This window comes from Odocoileus virginianus, chromosome 11 (genome assembly GCF_023699985.2).
Source record: "Odocoileus virginianus isolate 20LAN1187 ecotype Illinois chromosome 11, Ovbor_1.2, whole genome shotgun sequence".
Classification (NCBI taxonomy): Eukaryota; Metazoa; Chordata; class Mammalia; order Artiodactyla; family Cervidae; genus Odocoileus; species Odocoileus virginianus.
Window position 1 is genome coordinate 19,885,586 of NC_069684.1, and position 15,334 is coordinate 19,900,919.

General features: G+C 42.0%; 1 long non-coding RNA gene across 1 annotated transcript; it reads right to left on the bottom strand.

The window, feature by feature from the left end:
- Positions 1–3,069: 3,069 nt before the first annotated feature.
- Positions 3,070–12,138, bottom strand: LOC139037453 (uncharacterized). The gene is made up of 3 exons (XR_011490286.1): positions 12,089–12,138; positions 11,889–11,987; positions 3,070–3,531 (listed from the first exon to the last, which is right to left on the bottom strand). It is a non-coding gene; the product is annotated as an uncharacterized lncRNA (long non-coding RNA).
- Between the last annotated feature and the right edge of the window lie 3,196 nt (positions 12,139–15,334).

The following is a 15,334-nucleotide window of genomic DNA, read 5'->3' on the forward strand; positions in this document are numbered from 1 at the left end:
CGCAAAGAGTCAGACATGACTGAGCGACTGAACTGAACTGACAATCATGAGGATGAGAAAGATTTTCTTCACTTAAGGGCTTAACTATGAATATATTTTCAGTGACTCATATAATGAGATTTAAATGGAGCTCTAAGTGTGAAATGGATGAAGAAGCCTGGTGGGCTACAGCCCATGGAGTCACAAAGAGTCAGACACGACTGAGTGACTTCACTTTACTTCACTAAGTGTGAAATAGCCATGTGCTAAGAATGGGGAGGGGGAAAACATAATGGAATGAACACAGACTAAAAAGCATAAATGTGAGCCCTGACACATTCTTTCCCTTCTGACGCAATGCTGACCAAGGGCTGTCATTCACCCATGCCCCACTCATCCCCAAGATAGCTGTCGTTGAGACTGAAGCACTAGAATATTTGACAGATGGAAGGATTCATTCTCAATATTTATTCACCTACCTTACCATGAAAATGAGAAGTGTGCCTTTGTTTGTGGAAGCCCAAGGGTGGCAGGATTAAATGCACTAAAGAGAGCCAGGAAATCTTACATTTTTAAATGTAACAAGCTCAGTTATTTGGCCCAGGGGGAAATAGCAATGTCAGGAATGAAGCACTAATTACCAGCAATATCCCAGAAGGGAGGCAGGGAGATTGTGTTGAAAGGGACCCAGGGGCAGAGGTGGGTGACCCATGGCACAGTCTCCTCAGCAGCCTAGTTCAAAGTCCTTGCAAGTGTAGGGCAGCCTCCCAGGGAATTTATTCCTAATTCTTGTTCCATGCAATCCCCACCAAGAAAGCAATAAATCTTGTCTTACTCTTTGCGACCCCATGGACTGTAGCCTGCCAGGCTCCTCTGTCCATGAAGGTTCTCCAAGCAAGAATACTAGAGTGGGTTGCCATGCCCACCTCCAGGGGATCTTTCCAACCCAGGAATCGAACCCAGGTCTCCTGCACTGTGGGGGGATTCTTTACCATCTGAGCCATCAGGGAAGCCTTATATAAAGGTAGATGAGGCCAAAATATCTGCAATGGAGGAGAATGAGTGAACTCCAGAGTTCACTCATTGAACTTTGGGGCAGAGGCGGGTGAACTCCAAAGTTGCCAATTTGGAAGACTGGGAGAAAAGGCAAACCCATAGATAGGTATTCAATTTATGGGAGAGTTGTTTATTATTATGTTTATTATTATTATTATAACTATATTATCAATAATGAATTTTTACTCAGATCTCACTATGTGCTCAGCAGTGCTAAAATTTACAAGCATTGGTTCTGTGAGGGACATACACACCCTATGAGGAAAGTGCTATTATTGTCTTGTTTTACAGATGAAGACAAAGAAGCCTAAGGAGACTGGGTCCAGAATGGTAGAGAAGATGATGGATCCGTTTTGGATAGAGTGAATCAGTTCTCAAAGGGCATCCCCATGACTGTCAAAAATCAGAAATTGAACCTGGAGGATAAAGTCAGGGTGGGCAGGGAAGAAGGGCATGTAGATCTCCACTATCTGTTCAGTCAATAAATAAAAATGTAGAAACAACACAAAATCAGAAACTGAAGTTAGGAAAGATCAGGACTAAAAAAGTAGCTTTGAGAGCCAGGTGATGCTGAAGACAGGGGTGTGGATGTGAATGGAAAACCTTCAGTAATAGGAGCCCAATGTGTGCTTGTGTGCTAAGTCACTTCAGTCGTGTCCAACTCTTTGCGACTCCAGGGACTACAGCCTGCCGGGCTCCTCTGTCCATGGGATTCTCCAGGTAAGAATACTGGAGTGGGTTGCCATGCCCTTCTCCAGGGGATTTTCCTGACGCAGGAATCAAGTCCGAGTCTCTTATGTCTCCTGCATTGGTGGGTAGGTTCTTTACCACTAGCCTAGTAGTAACCAGTAAACAAGAAGGGGAGAGATTTTTGTCTTTTTGCTGTTTTTAATCAATAGCCAATCCGAAGCAAACTTAACACTCTCTTGGGTCACAGCTCAAGGACACTTAACAGATAACAGTTAACTCTGGGTTTGTAGAAGTGTTTAGAAGACATGAGAGGAGATTCTCAGCCACCTGAGTAATCCAGGAAACACTTATCCTAAAGAGAAGGCTAAGGCAAACTTTTCTAAACATAGCAATAGAAACTCTTAGGAGTGATTCACAGCCCCACTCTTCCTAGAAGCAAGTGGCTCAAGCATTTAATAAGAGGCCAAGGCAGATAAGCCACTGCATGGAACTTAAATATGCATTGTTTAGTTTTTTTTTTTTTGCTGTTTCCCGAGTGAGTAGGATTATTAAATGTTTTATGTTTTATCTGTACCTATTGCAAGCACAGATTGGGTCTAAATGCCCCTGAGAACGATTTCTCCAAAGTTCCAACACTTCCAGCTCCCTGGCCAGCCCTTTGTCAGCACCAAATAAATGATGAGTGAACTGGAGAGGGGAGGCACTCTCTTTCTGAGAAACAGTAGTCCTCTGTAAGACAGAGATGAGAACCACAGAACATCAGCTAACCTTAAGCTAACAGAGGCCTTGGAGATGACTAGCACAGTGGTTCTCACACCTCAGCACGCATCAGGATTTCATGGAGGACTCATTAATACACAGGCTCCATCTCTGTCATTGTAACGATGGTAATGACAAACTTTCATCTGACTGCGCAATCAAGGCAGTATTGATAGGAATGAACTCCCGAGGCTGTGCGTGAGCAGGGAGGGAGGCGGTCGTTCAGGGCCAGCGCTCAGTTGTATGACCTGTACTGCTCAACTTTTGTCTTATCTGTTAAATATATGCCACGTCATTAAATGCTTTTAAATCTTAAAAAAAAGGGGGGAGGGGCCATCCCCAGAATGGGATGGGATGGGACCTGAGAATCAGCACCTCTAACAATTTCCTAGATGATGCTGTTTTATTTCATCACACCTTGAGGATCACGCAACTAGTGCAATCTCTTCATCTCACAAACAGAAAGCCGAAGCCCCGAGGGTGTGAACAACTTGTCCTGGGTCACCTAGTTAATGTCAGACCTAGGATTAGAATCTTAAGCTTTCTCCCTTTTCCTCATTTCTAAGTGTTTCAGCATGTATTTCCTAAAAATAAGAATTCTCTTTTGTAACCGGAGTACATTTATTTACTGTATTATATTATAACACCGTATCAGGAAATCAACATTAAAGCAATGCTATAAACTAATGTACAGACCTTAGTCAAACTTTATCAATTGTCCCACTCGTGTCCTTTATTGGACTAGGACCCAATCCAGAGTCACACAAATTTAGTGGTGATATCTCTTCAATTTGCTTTAATCTTGAATGATTCCTCAGTCTATCTTTGTTTTTAGGGTCTTGATACTAAAGAGTATTATTCTGAAGAATGTCTCTAGATTTGGGTTTGTCTGATGTTTTTCATGATTAGATTCAAGATCTGCAGTTCTGGCACAAGTAACACAGCAGCGATACAGCATCCTTCTCCGGGTATCACGTCAGGAGGCACAGGAGGTCTATTTTTCCATTTCTCATGATGGGAACGCTGATCCCTCGTTTAAGATGGAATCTGTGGGGTATTTCCATGATAAAGTTACTATTTCACCCCTTTGTAATAAGTAAATCTCTTGTGAGGAGAAATCATGAGACTATGTATGTTTATTCCTCATCATATTTCACCCGCTGATTTTATCATTCATGAATAACTTTTCCTTGAAGCAACTATTAATGTGGTTGTTGCCAAGTGGTGATTTTTAAATTCTATCCTTTCTCCTACATTTATTAGTTGGAGTCCTACTGTAAGGAAAAATTTCCCCCTTTTCCCCATTCATTCATTCTTTCATATCAGTGTGGGCTCACTTATGGGTTCTTTTTTATTCTAGAATCCATATCTCTTACCACCTAAGTCTGTTCTCTTTCAACTCTATGGCCTACCTGCTCATAACAGCATTATTTCAGAGATGACTTCCTAGTTCATCACATTGGTTCAAAAACTGAATTGAAATTTTATTCAGACCATAAACTTTATGATAGATCTCCTCTTTCATGATAGTGCAGGGTCCAAGCTAGAGTGTAGGCATACCGGTAGTCTTGAGTATTAGTATTATTGCTCTGGGTCACATTTTCCAAGGTCATAACAACAATTTAAAAATTTTTTGCCTTAAAGCAATACCTTCATCATTTCTCACTCATCTTAATTCCTCTTGGGCCATGTGTGTAATGAGTCTATCCATGCTTTTATTATGGTCCTTGAGCAAAAGAAGGATCCCATCCTTGAACTCAGAGAATGGGAGAGAGGTAGGCAGAGCTAGTCATGGCCAAACCTAGGTTTCTATGAAGGAAAAAACTGCTTTAGTTGTCAAGTTCTCTCTTTCCTGCTCCTCCTTCCCATTCCACTGTCCCTGGGGTACCTGAAGGAGGGGCATCTGACTTGCATTTGTACTTGGTTGTTCGAGTCCAAAGGAGAGTGCCAACTCACAAGTCAATATTTGCCATTTTTCACTACTAATTACATGATTTAAAAAAAAACCAAAAGAAGCATTTACCACATCCTTGATTTCACCATCATGTCATTGTGCAAGAAAAATAAAACAGCAGAAGCAAGATATGCCTTAAAAAAAAAACTGCTTTCTGTTTTTTAGAAAGAAATATAGCTGACTCAAAATCATAAAGAAATGAAAATTTCATCTTCTGTTACACATATTTCTGTCCTCTAAGATGTATTCCAAGGGAAATTCCTCTCAGAATTTAGCCACTTACAATAAGTATCAGATTCTCTGGGAGTAGGACCTCAAACTGAACCAGGTTGAGTTGGAATATCTAATACAGTAGTTCTCAAACTAGGGGCATCTGGTAGAGGGTGGATGTGGTTTTCTGGTTGTCGCAATGGGTAAGGTGTGGGGGAGGGAGGTTATTGGCATTTCATGGACAGGGTCCAATAGGTTAAACATCCTGCTTGCATGGAACAGTTCCATATGGCATGAATTGCCCTGCCCAAAATGCCGATAACATCCATGGAGAAACAAAGAGCTTTTCCAGGAATTTGGAATTAGACTAAGAGTCTAATTCACTGTAACAGCTGTCTTGAATTGAGGAATTGTAACCCCAGGAACTGTTGGCTGTGGGCATTATTTACACAGTAGATTGGGCAGTAGAGAGAGCTAGTCTATAGTGAGAGGGGACCGACAGAGGTATGTAGAAAGAAATGGGGAAAAATGACAGAGTGAGATTCTTACTCACACTGTGATTCAAGCCCTTGGTTCTCATCACACTTCAAGCCCATCTATCACCCTGTTGTTGGTTTCTGTGACACCCTGCTGCTTGCAAACAAGTGTTAACTTCGGAGAAACTAACTACCCTCTCTGTCACCTGGATGAGCAACAGAGAAAGCTAGTGTGTCCGGGGAAAGAGGGAAGAAGACTCAGAGGGAAATAGGGATGTATCATTGGAGGCAGCCTGAAAGCCTTAAGGGTTCTGGTCAGTTTCTGAGGCCCAACTGCCTGTAGACCAACCCAATGTGGCCGGAGAGGTGGGTCCTAGGAGATGGGTCTCTCCAGAGATGGTACTGTGGCTGGGACAGGACAGGGGCAGGTGGGGAGCAGTTTCAGAGGAGGAGGAAGTGCTGGGTAGCAGATTGTACTGAGCTCACTGCACACCCAGTGGGAGGTCAGCCCAGACTGAAACTGGACCTTCTTAAATCCCTTCCATGGAAAAGACCAGAATGTGTTTGGATTAGATGAAGCTGTTTAATCTAGACCTGACTGCCAAGGGGTTGCATCTAGGAATGAGAGGTCAGTTAGGAAAATGGCCCCCAGCTGAAAACAAGAAAGTCACTTTCTTTAAAAGGAGAACCAAACCCACTATGCTCAAGGGAAAACATCTCTTCGAATATTAACCTTGGTTTCTTAATTAGCTTTTTATCTACTTGAGTAGGATACTCAAGTTTGTGTTGAAGATGATACGTTTCATTTTGTTACTCCTAGAACTGCATGAGACAGAGGGGGAAATGATGGTTTTGTGGCATATTTCTATTTCTGTGGGCTGATGCTTAATTGCATGGCTCTAGCTTCTTTAGCTTTTTGAAAAGGGAGATCAGAGAGGGAGAATATAATCCCAAGAAACTTGGGATTTACCAGCCTGCAAATCATTTAACAGTGATAAAGGCATGGCTTCAGAAGGGGCAGTTGTCATTTTCACCTGCCATTTCCAGGCAGTGAGTATAGACAGATGAAGGAAATGTGGAAGATGACACTGTGTTCTGTGACATGGGGTGTGAGATCCGAGTTTTTCCCTGCGAGTCTTCCATACAATCTTGCTTTTCTTGGCTTTCAAAGATGGTGCTGGTGTTCCCATGATTGATCAACACTATTCACTTTTTGTTACTTCCCACCCAGCATTCCCTTAATGGTCTTCTCATTCCTAACACTGTCATCATAGGATTAGCTTCAGAACTGGTTGCTTTAAGACATGTATCTTTCAAAAAATGTATCTCATGGTCACGAACGGAAACCATTTTAAAACACAAGGCGAAAATCAAGTCTTGTGAAATACTCATCTGATTAAGCCCCCACAGCTCTCTAAAGGAAGATGTTCCTTGTCTTAACATGTCTTCAGCAGTAGAACTGCACCAAGTTGGTCATTGTTGTTACTCAATCCTGCCTAGTCTGAAAAGCTCTTGACCAGCGGGTAGAAAATAGTTCCTGACATGTGGTGGGCAGTCAGTAAATGCAAGCTGAATTGAAGCCAAGCCTGAGTTCTAATCCTATTTGTGCTACCAGTTATCAGAGTGAGCTGGCCCTTGTTTTTTGCATTTGTCATCGGGGCAGATTGAAGGACTATTTTATCTGTAAGGTCTCTTGAAACTCTAAAATCTACAAGCAATAAAACGTTTTGTAGTGCAGTTAGTATTCTGAGCCATTTTCTCAAGGCTTCTGTCTAACTTTTGGAGAATTTGTTACATTATTGACCCCTATGCCCCGCTCCAGTTGGCTTATTACATGCTTAGTGACCTTCTCTCTGATCCATGAATAGGCCGAGTTCTCCTGACCCCAAGAAATTGTTCTTGCTGTTCCCTCTGTCTGGGTTGCTTTCCCACACTCTGCAAGGCTGGTTGCTTCTCATCACTCTGGCTTTAGCTGAAATGTCTTCTTCTAAGAAGTCTTTCCTGATGACTTATCTTGGGTATCTCCCCAAGGCTGATACTCTCCGTTACATCATCCTAGTTATTTCTTGTTGTTCGGTCGCTAAGTCATGTCTGACTCTTTGTGACCCCAAGGACTGCAGCACGCCAGGCTTCCCTGTCCTTCACTATCTTCCAGAATTTGCTCAAACTCTTGTCGGTTGAGTCAGTGATGCCATTCAACCATCTTGTCCTCTGTTGTCCCCTTCTCCTCCTGCCCTCAATCTTTCCCAGCATCAAGGTTTTCTTCCAATGAGTCGGCTCTTTGTGTCAGATGGCCAAAGTATTGGAACTTTAGCTTTAGCATCAGTCCTTCTAGTGAATACTTTGGGTTGATTTCCTTTAAGATTTATTTCTAACAGTGCTTATTACAACTTATCATTATCTTATATGTTTACTGTTTGTTTTGACTCCCTCCCCCTAGACAACAAATTCCACAAGGGCAGAAAAGTATCTGTATTCTTTTTCACTATGTCTTTAGAACCGGGCTTCCAAGAACCCATATTCATATAATGCTTTTTCCAGAATCAAAAAGGCTGCCTCAGAAGAATGGATACATGTAAATGTATGGCTGAGTCCCTTGGCTGTTCACCTGAAACTATCACAACATTGTTAATAGACTATTCTCCAATATAAAATATGAAGTTTTATAAAAATGTAAATATATCATTATAAAATATAAAAAAGAAAAGCAAAATCTTCCTCTGAGAAGACTCAGTCCCTTGCTGGGCACTTGGTCTTGGTGAGCCAGGCATGTGCTGGATTTCAGCCCTTCCTAGCCTCTGGGCCAGGTACCCTTGTTCAGTGAACAACCTACACAACTGTGTGCACTCTTTCTGCCCAGTACCATGTAAAATGCAGATCATAGGAACATGTTAGTTGAATAAATCAACTTTATTGAGGTTCAATTTACTTACAATATAATGCACCATTTTAAGCACTCAGTTCAATGGATTTTGATAAATGCATGTACACAGGTAACCACTACCACAATCAAGATATAGACATTCCATGGCCCTCCAAAATTCCCCTATGTCCTGCAGATGTCTCCTCTCCCTCACAGCACTCCCCACCCCACCAACCTCAAGCAATCATTGAATCTTTTCATTATATTTAGTTGTATCCCACCTTTTTGCTAAAGGATTTCAGAATGACTTTAAAATGGAATAAATATATCAAAGTCAATAAAAGGGAAGAAAAAAAGAGGACAGGGCAAGATTAAGAGGTGCAAGGCAGATACTCCAACCATAAGGGTTGATAGAGCACCTGTGAGTGAGCATGAAGTTTGAGGCTTAGCTGCAGCCTCCTTATAGCCAAGACAAGGAAGGAAAGCACTACTTCAATTATCATCTGAAAGGAAGAAGCAGTTCATTCATCATGGGGGAGTCAAACTTTCGCTAGTACAAAGATCCAAGATATTCCTCACTTGGGTTACCAGACAGAAGTTTTTGAAGGATGCTCTGAATGGTATCTTCAATGAGAATTTCATAGCAACTTCAGTAGGTATAGTCACTTGTCTATTTTTAATCCAGATGGTCTTCTGTTAACACTCCTATAGCAAATATTATTCCTAAATAAGATGATCTCACTAGGGTTTTTCAGATAAGTGGGATAGTAAAACATTCAAAATTATCTTTTCTAGTGAGATCTGGGACTCAGGAATCCTTTACTGTCCTTTTGAGCAGAGCACTTGCTTTGAAACCCAGGTAAACAGGTGGGAGGGTTAAAGCTCAGTTGTGAAACTTTAAAGGGCTTGGCCAGGATCCCTGTTTTGATCAAAGGCCTTCCCATCCCTGCCTGGAGCTGAGCTGTGAGTGGGGGATATGTCTGAAAAAAAGCCAAGATTTTCTTAAGGAATAAATTTTGGAGCTGGGTCAAAAAGAGCTAGGGCTCCAATGAGATGCCAAACTTCTATGTAGTAGAATGTTCAAACACTTGAACATGAAAGATATTGTGGGCAAGTGTTGACAGCTTTTCACCGCAGCCATAAAGAATTTCTCTGTAATGTCCTTGGAAGACTGAGTTCTAAGCCACTTCATCCTTGGCTGTTGATGGGTTAGAGAGCCCCTGAAGTTAATACCCTCTTTCCTCCTGGGTTTGAATCAACTGGGAAACAAGACAAAGGGGTAAAGCAGATGCGAGGTAAAGTAACCTGTTGAGGGAAGTGTGCCTGGTGTCTCTGGGCAAGTGAGACTTCCAAGTCTGAACCTCAGAATCAGGCAGCCATTCCCAACCCATCACAGGCAATAATAGGCCAGCACAGGGTTCTGTAAGAAGTGAGCTGAGAATATCTGCTCCATAAAGAAGAAAGCTGAGTGCCAAAGAATTGATGCTTTCAAACTGTGGTGCTGGAGAAAACTCTTGAGAGTCTTGGACTTCAAGGAGATCAAAGCAGTCAATCCTAAAGGAAATCAACCCTGAATATTCACTGGAAGGACTGATGCTGAAGCGCCAATATTTTGACCACCTGGTGTGAAGAACCGACTCATTGAAAAAGACCCTGATGCTGGGAAAGATTGAGGGCAGGAGGAGAAAGGGACAACAGAGGATGGGATGGTTGGATGGCATCACCAACTCAATGGGCATGAGTTTGGGCAAACTTTGGGAGACAGTGAAGTACAGGGAAGTCTAGCATGCTGCAGTCCATGGGGTTGCAAAGAGTTGGACACAACTAAGTGACTGAACAACAAGTTTTTGTTCAAAAAGTTGTTTAAAACAACCTGCTCAAAACAGTAGCTTTTGTGTAACAACATTGATGGTTGAGGTTAAACCTCTTTTTTTTTTTTGGCCCGCCATGACATGTGAGATCTTAAGTTCCCCAAGCAGTGGTGGAAGCTGTGTCCCCAGCATAGGTTCTGTGGAAGCACACTGAAGCCCCCAACCTTTCTTTTTGAAAATTAGTAGTTACCAGCACTATTTTCTTTCTACTTTTCAATAAGAAGGAGAAGGAAATGGCAACCCACTCCAGTATTCTTGCCTGGAAAATCTCATGGTCAGGGGAGCCTGGTGGGCTGCAGTCCATAGGGTTGCAATGAGTCGGGCACGACTGAGCGACTAACACACTTCAATAAGAAGACTATCCCTATAGTTAATTTTGTCTGGTGGGTGTGTCTATGTTATCTAAAAGTGGTCTTAGTCATTAAGATCTATATAAAGAAAGAGGAAGAGGGTGGGTCTCAAGGCCCCTTTGTTTTATACTACTTAATAATCACTTGGTTCTTCAAGGTCATTCTTGCCACCCCTTGCTTTGGAGACTGCTATTTTAAGATTTTGCTAGAACACTAAGAACAGTGATCTTGATATATTCATATTGCAGGATTTACAGGTGGTTCTGCTGGGTGAAGTGCTAGTAGATGCATTTTTTTAAAAAAGACTCCCTGAAATAAAGAAATTCTGATTTATAGTGTTTTCTATTTTCCCATTCTGTGGAGTAAATGCTCCCCCCATGGTTGGTTTCAAGCTATCAATGTGACATCACCAAACACAGTTGGGAAGAGAAACAGTAGCACACCAGGTTATGGTATTTCCACCAAACAGATACACAAATAGTCTCAAAAGAACCAACATTATACTTTAGTTTTTAAAATTCAGTAAAGTAATTAGGAAGTGATATGTTTTGAACATTTATTACATTTGATTTTAAAATAATTTAATTGTGAGTTTATATAATTTAATTTGTAGTAATGGTTGCTTTTAACACGTCAGCTTCACAAATTCCTGAAGTTTAAGGATCACCTCTCATGACATGCTAGGAGCCAGCTCCAGCATGTCACTGGTTCTGATTAACATAATTAAAAACCAAGGAAAAATCAGTACCACTATGAGGGGAAAAAAGTACCAATCAGCGGTCATTACTGAAAAGTCTGTGTTGGACAGAGTCCCATTGCCATTTTTTTTTTAAATTGAAAACCTCCTGGAAAGGAGTCACCCTTTCATTTATTTATTTTTATAAATTATTTTGTTAATTACTTAATTTATTTGATTGCGTTAGGTCTTAGCCTCAGCCCGTGGGATCTTTGTTGCATCATGCAGGATTTTGTTGTGGCGCACAGACTCTCTAGTTGTGGTATACGGGCTTTGCTGCCCTGTGGCATGTGGGATCTTAGTTCCATGACCAGGGATCAAGCCCCTGTCACTTGCATTGCAGGACAGATTCTTAACCACTGGACCACCAGGGAGGTCCCCCAACCCTGCCAAATTTTAGGAAAAAATCCTAATGTTTTAATGGGCTATCCAGCCATTTCAACAGGCCCATGGTTTTGAGAGAACAGAGGATTTGCCTTTTGATAAAAAATAGGATAATTTCTACTTTCAGTCAGTTCATCGGTCAGAACCCAGCGACAACTGTGACAAAGACAACAGACGTTTTGACATTTGACGTCAACTTGAATCTTGAGCATCCCTTGTGGCTCAGCTGGTAAAGAATCCACCTGCAATGTGGGTGACTTGGGTTGGATCCTTGGGTTGGGAAGATCCCCTGGAGAAGGGAAAGGCTACCCATTCCAGCATTCTGGCCCGGAGAATTCCATGGACTGCGTAGTCCATGGGGTTGCAAAGAGTCAGACACAACTGAGCAACTTTCACTTCACTTGAGTCTTGAGCAGTTTGCTGTGTTTCAGGACATGGTGGCCGATGGGGCTGAGGATCTACTGTGCATCCAGAGGGGAGGAAGATGGGGCCCAGCGAGGAAGGCGAGAGGGAGACCAGAGTGGAAGGGCTGCAGCAGAGTCGGAAGGGACCCCTCTTACCTTCATCAGGCCAGAGGCCGAAAGCAGAGCAGCAGTAACCTCCCCAGAAAGAAAAACCTGGAAATGTTTTCATCTCATTTCCAAGGAGGACTTTTTACCCTAAAGACAGTCAGCAAATGGAGATGGCGGCATCAGAACAACCAACTTGCATTTCTTCCTTCTTTTTAAAAAGAAACACGATTGTTTTGTCTCTGACTTACTCATGTGCAAAGCGGAAAGAGGTGTGTTTGGAGTCAGCGCTTCCTCTGAGCAACTTTGCCAAGTCACCTAACCTCTGTTCCCTCCTGTGCAAAACCTGGCAGAGTGAGCTAAAGGGCCTTCTGTGTGTGTGTGAGGTCAGATGAGAGCGTGTGTGTCAAAGCCCCTTGTACACTCTAAGGCACTTGCAACCCTTTAAAACCAGTATGCTGCCTTGGCAAATAGATTTAAAACTTTTTTTCTTGTGTTTTAAACATTTTTCCTGCAAGGGTGTAATGGATTATGGAATGAGAAACTTGCCTTTCAGTCCCTACTCTCCCCACTCTGTTAGCTCACTGCACGTCCTGCTAAGAACAGCCATTTCTCGGAAATGCAGCTTTCTCAACACCGAAATGGGAGGAGGACCACTAATCTCTGTTAACATTCTAAAATCCCCTTCTCTCTTTCTTTCAGCTCTTCTTACTACAGCCTTTATCTATGATTTGACTTAAAAGCTAACTCAGTTCTTTCCGTGTCTGCGAGGCCCCATTGCTTAGAAGAGGCCCTCTTCACAGGGGTAAAATTTCTATCTTTGTTTTCAGACCTTGAGTGAGGACAAAGAGGGTGATTCTGTTTTCTCCCTTAAGTTTCTGAGCCAAACCAAGGAAAACAAACATGAAAGATCCCAAATCACAGTGGGTTGTAGATACCTTAATATGGTAAAGACCCTGAAAATGACCTGGGGTTCTTCCATGGGTTTGGTCTATTTGCTGAGTTCAAGGTCATTTTGGGTTCAGCAGAATGTCATGCTGTTTTTCCAGCCTTTGGACAGAGAGAGAATGCAAAGCACATTTTGTAGTTAGGTTTTACACACACAGAGTTCCAAGATAAATTCAATACATATGTTCTGATTCATTCACACTTTACTCACTAAATAACTATTTGATATCTAAGAAGGCTTCAGGGTGTTAATGAAAAATCTCTTCAAAGTATTCTTTCCTTTGAACTCAGCAGTCATATTTTCCTAAGAATAAGGATGAATAATAGCCAGTAGAGTTTGTGGGTATTTGAAACACTGCCAAAAATCCCTCTTTTCTTAACTTCAGGGTTCTTTCAAGATGTATAATGTATAATCATAATTTTTAAAAAATTCATGCACGTGGTATGCGTGTATCAACTATGTGGGTGTGTGCCAGAAGTTTTGCTGAGCACTCTTTATACATTGTCACTAATGTTTGAACAGTGTTTGAAGGTAGGTCTTACTTCTCTTATTTATAGCCTCAGAAGATTTTAGTTTGCTCAAGGCCAGAGCTGACAAGTCACTATGCCAAGATTCTATTGAACTCTCTCTATGTGAATCTTCTTAGTTAATTTTGTTCCATTCAGCAAATATTTATCGAGTGCCTCTATGTGCCAGGCGCTGTCCCAAGCCTGAGAAGAAAAACAAGGAAAGACCTTGAGATGGTCCCAGTGAAGGTCTTCTTACTTTTATTCATCAGCATGTGATTGGAGATGGAACGTCATTGGGGGCTTATGGGGTTATGTCAGTTAGGATGTGTTTGTAAATAACAGGAAACGCCATCCAAACTGCCTTAAATAGTAAGGAAGACATACAATGGTTGAGAATGCTAGTTATCCCCAAAGATTCATCTCCCCCTTCTACCAGGAAAAGAACTCACAACTTTTAGCCAGGCATATATGACCTCCCAAAATAAAGACATTTTTTCAGCCGCATCTAAAGCTAGTTATAGTCACATAACTAAGTTCTGGCATCTAAACAGTGTTATATGTGTCTTCTGAGAACTGACTTTCACTTTACTCTTTCTTGCTGACTGGACTTGGGTGTGATGGCAGAGCTACAAGATGAAAGATATACTATCCCAGGACTATCTCCTTGAACTTTTTTAAACCTGAGAAAGAAATGACCCTTTAATTTGTTTATGCCACTGTTATTAGGGTTTACAGTTATTTGCAACTGAACCTAATCATAACTCATATTCCCACAGATCAAAGTCCAGCAGTAGGGTAGGCTTCAGTGTTAATCTGATTCAGCAGCTCCATGATAATCAAAGAATCAGTTTTGTTCTAGGCCTTTGTTTTGCCTTGGGTGTCAATTTCATCCTATGACTGAGACAAGATGACTGCTAACAAAAAGACGGGTATGTGCTTCCTTATCAATTTTCAGAAAGAAAGAAAGACATCTGGAAGTATTCCGATAAAAACAATGAAGTTCCTTTCCCAGAAACCCTCTGATCTCTTCTTGCTTTCCTTTGCCCTTAATTAGGTCAAATGCAGCCAGGGGAATGCTGAGTGAACTGATTGGCTTAGTTTTGATAAAACCAATCACTGTGGCAAGGGAGTGGGCTTATAATAATTGATTTAAACTAATTAGGGTCCACAGCTGGAGGTGGGGTAGTTTTCTTTTTAAATTCAGGATAACATTAATCTAGGGTCAGTACAGTTGATTCTTTGCATTGATGAATTTAACCTTCACAGTTTATACTGTCCTTGAAGGGACTCAACCGTCTGTTGTGTAAGGAGTTTAGCATAACACCTTCCTTGTGTGGTTGCTAAGAGGAGTCAATGAAATATTGTTGTTGTTCAGTAGCTAAGTTGTGTCTGACTCTTTGTGACCCCATGGCCTACAGCACACCAAGCTTCCCAGTCCACTATCTCCTGGAGTTTGCTTAAATTCATGTCCATTGAGTCGATGTTGCCCAGGTCATGCTAGTGGTAAGTACCCTCCTGCCAATGCAGGAGACATAGGAGACTCAGGTTCAGTTCCTGGGTTGGGAAGATCCCCTGGAGAAGGAAATGGCAACCCACTCCAGTATTCTTTCCTGGAGAATCCCATGGACAGAGGAGCCTAGCGGGCTACAGTCTATAGGGTTGCAAAGAGTCACACATGACGGAAGCCACTTAGCACAAACCATCTCATCCTCTGCAGCCCCCTTCTCCTTTATTTCAGGAAATTGAGGCTGGTGAGGGAGAAGGAGCCGTCTTACTGCTAAGTCCAAACAATGGTACTATGAAGTCCCCAGGTAAAGCCCTTGGAAATGTGCATGGCTTGTCAATACTACCCGCCAGGTGGTATGACTGGGGAAGGGCTGCGACCTGAATATTTCTCCTCCACTCTGGACCTCTCCTCCAAAGCTACCTATGCCGATAATTCCTGGACTTTGTATTCTTTGGGATGAAAATATCTTTCCAGAAAGTCCTCAGTCACCTAGGGGAAAGTAACACATTTAACCTCAATGCAAATACACTGA